This window comes from Bombina bombina, chromosome 8 (assembly GCF_027579735.1).
Source record: "Bombina bombina isolate aBomBom1 chromosome 8, aBomBom1.pri, whole genome shotgun sequence".
NCBI classification, from domain to species: Eukaryota; Metazoa; Chordata; class Amphibia; order Anura; family Bombinatoridae; genus Bombina; species Bombina bombina.
Window position 1 is genome coordinate 15769034 of NC_069506.1, and position 8683 is coordinate 15777716.

Genomic DNA, 8683 nt, shown 5'->3' on the forward strand with positions numbered 1-8683 from the left:
AAAAAGCCCCTAGTTGGGATGTTGCACAACAAGATAATACCTTGGCATTTTAAGAGGCAAAGTAACTGGAATCGCCTTTGTAGCAGTTTTCATCACTGAAAAAGCCAAGGGACAGTCTACTCCAAAATTGTTGTTTACCAAGATAGATAATCCCTTTATTACCCATTCCCCAGTTTTGCAACACTTGTATCTAAGTCTCTGCAGACTGCCCCTTATTTCAGTTATTTTGACAGACTTGCATTTTAGAAAATCAGTGCCCTCTCATAAGTAACTTCACGGGAGTGAGCACAATGTTATCTGTCTGGCACAAATAAACTAACAGTGTCTAACTGTGAGAAAAACAAAGCACTGTGATAAGAGGCATCCTTCAAGGGCTTACAAATTAGCAAATGAGCCAACCTAGGTTTACCTTTAACCAAAGAATACCAAGAGAATAAAGCAAATTTGATGGGAAAATGTAATTTTGACTTGATTGTCCCTTTAAGGGACCTACCTCTTATTAATGATCAAGGAAAGAGCAGCTTTTATCAGGGATAAACTTTATACTACAAACCTTAAAGGGACACTGAACCCAATTTTTTCTTTCATGATTCTCTTGCTATCTTTATTTGAAAAAGAAGGCATATAAGCTTTTTTTGGGGTTCAGAACTCTGAATAGCACTTTTTATTGGTGGATGAATTTATTCACCAATCAGCAAGGACAACCCAGGATGTTCAACAAAAATGGGTCGGCATCTAAACTTATATTCTTGCATTTCAAATAAAGATACCAAGAGAATGAAGAAAATTTGATAATAGGAGTAAATTAGAAAGTTGCTTAAAATTTCATGCTCTATCTGAATCAAAAAAGAAAAAATTTTTGGTTCAGTGTCCCTTTAATTAGAACAGAACATTTAAAAAAAAAAAAACGGTTTTAATAAGGTTTCTGTCCCTAAACGGTAATTTAAGAGATGTGGGTAGTGTTTATCAGGCAATGAGAAATGAATCCTACGGATCAGTTGTGTATAAACAGGCCATAACTGTTTCTATTTAACTAGAATTTTGTTAAAGGGACAGTCTAGTCCAAAATAAACTTTCATGATTCAGATAGGGCATGTCATTTTAAACAATTTTCCAATTTACTTTTATCACCAATTTTGCTTTGTTCTCTTGGTATTCTTAGTTGAAAGCTTCACCTAGGAGGTTCACGTGCTGATTTCTTAGACCTTGAAGGCCACCTCTTTTTCAGAATGCATTTTAACAGTTTTTCACCACTAGAGGGTGTTAGTTCATGTGTTTCATATAGATAACACTGTGCTCATGCACGTGAAGTTATCTGGGAGCCAGCACTGATTGGCTAAACTGCAAGTCTGTCAAAAGAACTGAAATAAAGGGGCTGTTTGCAGAGGCTAAGATACAAGATAATTACAGAGGTAAAAAGTATATTTCTATAACTGTGTTGGTTATGCAAAACTGGGGAATGGGTAATAAAGGGATTATGTATCTTTTAAAACAATAAAAATTCTGGTGTAGACTGTCCCTTTAATGATATAGATATGAGAAGATTATATCCATATCACTTTTGTGTATTTTAAAAATGTCTTTTTTATTTAACATTCAGCATTTACAGCCACTGATGTTGCTCACAAATATAAAAATCAATTTATGTAATGTGAAATTAACGATATAAACATTTTTAGTAGCTACTTTTTTATATATATATTATAGAGAGATTGAATGTCATGTAAGGTTAAACTCGTCTGTACAAAATCTGCTCATTAAACAACTACCTAGAAAATGTTTGCCCAAGGAACAATATTTGTAGCTAGGGCACATGATTCACCAGTTGTCATACCCTGCAGCTGAAGACCTTAAGAAAGCTGAGGGGGTGAGATTTAGTCAATCGGCTATATGGGGGGAAAGAAACCGGGATTGGTCATGCTGATCCGGCTGAAGGGATTTCCTTAGTAACAATGTTCTGTATATAACTAGCGTGTAAATGTTGCAAATGCCTTACAGACCACAATACAGTAGCAGTGTTTGTAACAATGTTATACAGATAGTGCCCAAGACACGTGCACACTCCTGTGACTACCTCAGTATGCTCATGGAAAGGAGCGAAGTCTAACAATAGATATCTTGAGGAAAAACAAACTGATTTATATATAATTATTTTTTTATTTTTTTATCTATTTAAATCATGAAACTCATGTTGTCCCTTAAATGCTGATTGGGGCATTTTGTATGTCTTCAGAGACCACAAATTGTCACTCTTCTGGGCTGAGATGCACATGACCTGTTTATAGATGAGACAACCTGAGGGATTTATCATCCTATAGATTCATTGCTAAGGTCCTATATTAGTGTCCCTTCATAACTAAGTGGATGTATGTTAAAGCTGGTGTGGTTCAGAATTTGAGAATTCTCTTGTGCGCTTTGGGCAAAGTTCACAATCGCCTATTGGTGGCTCTGTAGGGGAGCACTACCCCAATCTTCTATTTTGCACCCATTGAGCAAACTAAAAAAAAAAAATCGGCAAAGCATATCCCATTAATTCCCTTCAGAAAAATGAAGCATATGCATTCTACGGACTGAATGGAAAATAGGGCTGCTTTTTATATCCAGTGTGGCCCTAGAGCTAGCTGCTGATTGGTGTCTACATATGTCCCCCTAGTCATTGGCTTATCCGCTGTGTTCAGATTGCTTCAATCCTGCATTGTTGTGCCTTCAATAAACAATGGCAAGAGAATAAAGCAAGTTTGAAACTTGTTTAAATTTGTATGCTGTATTTGAATCATGAAACGTGTGGAGGTTTTTTTGGGGTTTTTTTTGTATGTGTTTTGTAAGTGACATTAATTTATTTCATACAATACAAGGAAATTGTAAAGATGATTATGAAGTTTGAGTAACTAGTGTGGGGGGAAATAATTTCAGCCTAAATTGAATATGGCCCCTTGAGGATCTGCCCTCTAGCAATGAACAAGTGTCTGTATTTTACCTGCTAGATTTATGTAGGCAAATGACTGCACTAGACAAACCAGACTCTGTTCCCTCAGGGCAGGTAGCTTCAAAGATATCTACACCACTTGCAGTACAATAATTTGTCTCTTTAGACAGGCTTGATCACATTCCGTTTGTAGGTTGTAGCAGCACCAATATCACAGGTTTTAATGGAGTTATTGTGGCCCATTTATCAAAGGGCTTGCGGACCTGATCCGTCACTACGGATCAGGTCCGCAAGACCTCGCTAAATGCGGAGAGCAATACGCTCTCCACATTTAACATTGCACCAGCAACTCACAAGAGCTGCTGGTGCAACGCCGCCCCTGCTGACTCGCGGCCAATCGGCCGCCAGCAGGGAGCTGTCAATCAACCCGATCGTATTCGATCGGGTTGATTTCCGGCGATTCCTGTCCGCCTGCTCAGAGCAGGCGGACAGGGATATGAAGCATCGGTCTTTAGACCGCTGCTTCATAAGTTGTGTTTCTGGCGAGTCTGAAGACTCGCCAGAAACACGGCCCTTCAAGCTCCGTACGGAGCTTGATAAATGGGCCTGTTAATATCATCCATTATTTTTTTTATTTTTTTAATTGCGAAGTCAAACTGTCATTATTCAGACAGGGCATGCAATTTTAAATAATTCCAATTTACTTTTAATTTCTCTTGATATCCTCTGATGGAAGAGTATGATTGTGGATGTGTCTTTTGTATTTGCAACAATGTTAATAGAAATATTATACATGGTTGTAAACACTGCTGCCAAATGGTTAAATACTCATGTGCACACCTAGGAACAGGGTAAATAAAAATATATATATATATTTATATTTATATATTTTTTTTTAAAACCAAAGCTTTAATTTTTTTTTTTAATTGCTTTTTCGATGGGGGAAAAAAAATCTATTAATATATTTTTAATTTTAAAGTACGTTATCCAAAAGGTGGTTCATCATGAAATAAGGGTTTTGTAGTGGGATGTATATTTTTTGCTGTAAGGCTTAATTTTTTTTGGTAAATTCCATGAATCCGCAATGTCATGCTCAGAGGATTCTGTAAGAATATATATATTTTTTTTATATATCTAGACGATATTAGATTCTTGGTTTTGTAGTTTTCAAAACTGATTTTGTCTGCAGAAATAACTTGCCTCCTACTTCACAGCAAAAATTTTATAAAATAAACAGAAGTTGAGAAATAGACCCTAAAGCAGAGCTTTCCAAACTTTTCATGTTGGCGACACACTTTTTAGACCTACATTATTTCGCGACACAGTAATTCAGTTGTACTGTTGACCAGGAGGTTAAACTAACTTGTTTTAAGAGATATGGACACATACATAAATGATATAATAACAAAATGTATTTACAAGTAACAGTAGGTAAGTATGTGCAAGAATTAAATAAAGTTTAATAACACCAATAGCTACTTACTATTTTAATGGGCTGCATGAGGTTGATGGGATGAACACAGTTTCTTAATATTTAGTGGAATATAAGATAAAGACACTCGCATTTCATCATCAAGCATTTTTAACCTTCCACTTCCTATCCATATATCAAGAGCAGGAGCAGCAATGCATTACTGGGAGCTAGCTGCAAAAAAACCCCACTGACTTCTGACTTCAGCTCAGCATTTAAGCTGCCGCCCTCAGAGCTAGGTGAGTCCGATTGACTACTGCCTGCACTGCAAACACACTGCTGTCCCACTCACTGACTACACGTGCAGTCACGAGCCAATTAAGGAGACACACGTGCAGTCAGGAGCCAATGTGCCGCCAAAGCCGCCAATGGGAATAGTTTCAGTTCCCACTGAGCTGCACCAATAGGTTAAGATGATCTGTGACCCCTAGGTATCAATCACGAGTCAACCATGTGATATGCATAGCAGGCAGGCGGAAAGTCAGAAACAAAACAAAAAATTAAATTAAAAAAAAAAATTGTGCTGAAGCAGGGACACACCTACACACTGCTGCCGACACACTAGTGTGTCCCGACACACAGTTTGGAAAGCACTGCCCTAAAGGGACATAAACACAAATTATTTTCTTTAATGATTCAGAACAGAGCATCCCATTCTCAGATTTAGTTCTTTAAAGGGACAGTCAACCCAAAAATTACTGTAACTTATTTACATTAGTTAATTAACAATTTTTACAGTAAACTAGCCCAATTTTCATCTAAACAAACTTTGGCAGAAAATAAACTTACTGATCTCATCTGGCCGTTTTGAAATGGCCGTCTGACCCCTCCTTCTCTGACGTCTCCCAAAAGCTCCCACTAGTACAGGATCCTTTCCTTTCCTCTCGTCCCTGCGCGCTCCTGTGTCTCCCTTCATTCAGTGAGACACTCATATGGCAATTTCAGCTCTCTAGCTGTTCATACCCGGCACTCACTGCCTCTAATCCATGCTGTGCACTGTGTGTTATAGAGAATGAGAGGCAGCGAGTGCCGGGCAGGCGGCGATGTGGGTCTGTGCCCTATAATTGTGTATGACTATCCGGCATATTAGCTGAGTGATTACTAGCACTGAACAGATATGTAGAGCATTCACTTGCCGGTGGGCTTGGAGGCCAATAAGCTTCTACCAGTGGGATAAAAAAAACAACAATGTGACCCTCTTATTTAACAGCTAAACTAGTTTTCCATAAACATTAAGAGTACAGACGCAACATATTGCTGTCCTCTTTCTCCTCGTACAAAAATAGTAATTAACGAAATAGACAAATGCAGAAATAAAGTGGATTTTATGCAGGACCCTGGGTTTCCCACTAAAAGTTGACGACAAATTACAACTCAGGAGACTTTATTAGTAATTAAGTTTAATAATAAGTATACAATAAAAATGTCTGCGGACCACTTGTGTAAGGTACAGCTTACTAAACGGATTCACAATCCCTCTCAAAACTGATATGCGCTTCCCTGGTAAGTGTGAAGCACGTCTATAAGCACCTAGAATAAAAAATGTGCGTTACTGTCTCTACACCTGTCAAAGAAGCAGCTGTGCTTTCTTTTTCTGGGTGGCAGGTTCTCCATTGCAAGTTAATCCACAAACTCATTTTTGCCTAAGTGCCTATTATGTTGGCGATCAGCTTGTCTAAGGCGCCCAGTGTCCCAGTACTGTGCGATCACACTCACTACTACGTGCAAAGGATGTCATGAGAGGCTTGAGGATTGAATGCTGTGGCAGCAAAATCTATGCTTTGGTGCTAGTGCGAGGTGTGATCGCACAGTACTGGGACACCGGGCGCAGGGCCATCTTTAACACAGGGCAAAAGGGGCAGCTGCCCAGGGCCCAGTCTTTGTTTTGGGGCCCACGAGTCTGACATGCCAGACTGCTGATGTCAGTCCTAATACTGTCACAGTCAAAAGTTCTCTGCTTATATTTACTTGTGAGAAACTGTGCCAGACCGTGCTGGGATCATGTGACATGCCAAGCTAGTGCCATGTGCTGTTTTAGGTGTGTACTGTGCAGCACTGAATGCTAAGCCCTAACTCGGCATCCAACCAATCATACTGTATAAGAAAAGGTTCTGCTGGGATTACCACTGTTACCAGGTAACTGCTCTGGTGGTGGGGATTATTCAGGGTAGGGCTGACTGTAGGCGCATGCAGCAGAAAGCTGGAGCGGCAGGCACGTGAGGATTTGAACATCTGTGTAGTTGCAGACACTGCTCTCTTCCGTCTTGAGGCACACATACATTGTATTTTTAATATTGTATTATATAGAGTGTGTGCTCTGTAGTGTGTGTACATGTATATGTGTATGCTCTGGAGAGTGTGTGTGTGTGTATATGTGTATGCTCTGGAGAGTGTGTGTGTGTGTGTATGTGTATGCTCTGGAGAGTGTGTGTGTATATGTGTATGCTCTGGAGAGTGTGTGTGTGTGTACATGTGTATGCTCTGGAGAGTGTGTGTTTGTGTGTACATGTATATGTGTATGCTCTGGAGAGTGTGTGTGTGTATATGTGTATGCTCTGGAGAGTGTGTGTGTGTATATGTGTATGCTCTGGAGAGTGTGTGTGTGTGTATATGTGTATGCTCTGGAGAGTGTGTGTGTGTGTGTGTATATGTGTATGCTCTGGAGAGTGTGTGTGTACATGTGTATGCTCTGGAGAGTGTGTGTGTGTGTGTATATGTGTATGCTCTGGAGAGTGTGTGTGTGTGTATATGTGTATGCTCTGGAGAGTGTGTGTGTGTGTATATGTGTATGCTCTGGAGAGTGTGTGTGTGTATATGTGTATGCTCTGGAGAGTGTGTGTGTATATGTGTATGCTCTGGAGAGTGTGTGTGTGTGTGTATATGTGTATGCTCTGGAGAGTGTGTGTGTGTATATGTGTATGCTCTGGAGAGTGTGTGTGTGTGTATATGTGTATGCTCTGGAGAGTGTGTGTATGTGTATATGTGTATGCTCTGGAGAGTGTGTGTGTGTGTATATGTGTATGCTCTGGAGAGTGTGTGTGTGTGTATATGTGTATGCTCTGGAGAGTGTGTGTGTGTGTGTGTATATGTGTATGCTCTGGAGAGTGTGTGTGTGTGTATATGTGTATGCTCTGGAGAGTGTGTGTGTGTGTATATGTGTATGCTCTGGAGAGTGTGTGTGTGTGTATATGTGTATGCTCTGGAGAGTGTGTGTGTGTGTATATGTGTATGCTCTGGAGAGTGTGTGTGTGTGTGTACATGTACATATGTATGCTCTGGAGAGTGTGTGTGTGTGAATATATGGGTTAGGGGAGTTTGTTATGGTAGGCATTCCCTTGGTATTCATGAAAGTGGTAATTTTGCTGTACAGTGGCTGTCCTAAACAATAAATATGTAGTGAATATCCCAAAACTGGTGAGATGCAATAAATTCTTGCATTGGGGCCCTGTAGACATTAGGTCCGACACTGATTTTTACTGTGCAAATTAAAAAACATTTAATTAATTAATTAGTAAATATTTTAAATTAATCAGCAGTGGATGAATTTATATATTTATTTACTTATTAGTACTGCTTTGGTCCAGTTTCACATATTGCAATTTATTTCATATTTTTTTGAAAATGATTAGCTCAACAGTGGATGATCCACTGCTGGGCTAAACATTTAAAAAAATATAATATATAAAATAAATTGATTTAGTTGTTTTTTGGGGTGGAGAGTGAAATTGCATAGGCGGGGGGGCCCAGGGGAATGTTTGCCAAGGGCCCATTCAATATTAAAGACGGCCCTGACCGGGCGCCTTAGACAAGCTGATCGCCAACATAATAGGCACTTAGGCAAAAATAAGTTTGTGGATTAACTTGCAATGGAGAACCTGCCACCCAGAAAAAGAAAGCACAGCTGCTTCTTTGACAGGTGTAGAGACAGTAACGCACGTTTTTTTATTCTAGGTGCTTATAGACGTGCTTCACACTTACCGGGGAAGCGCATATCAGTTTTGAGAGGGATTGTGAATAGGAGAAAGTGAATCCGTTTAGTAAGCTGTACCTTACACAAGTGGTCCGCAGACATTTTTATTGTATAATTATATTATTAAACTTAATTACTAATAAAGTCTCCCGAGTTGTAATTTGTCGTCAACTTTTAGTGGGAAACCCAGGGTCCTGCATAAAATCCACTTTATTTCTGCATTTGTCTATTTCGTTAATTACTATTTTTGTACGAGGAGAAAGAGGACAGCAATATGTTGCATCTGTACTCTTAATGTTTATGGAAAACTAGTTTA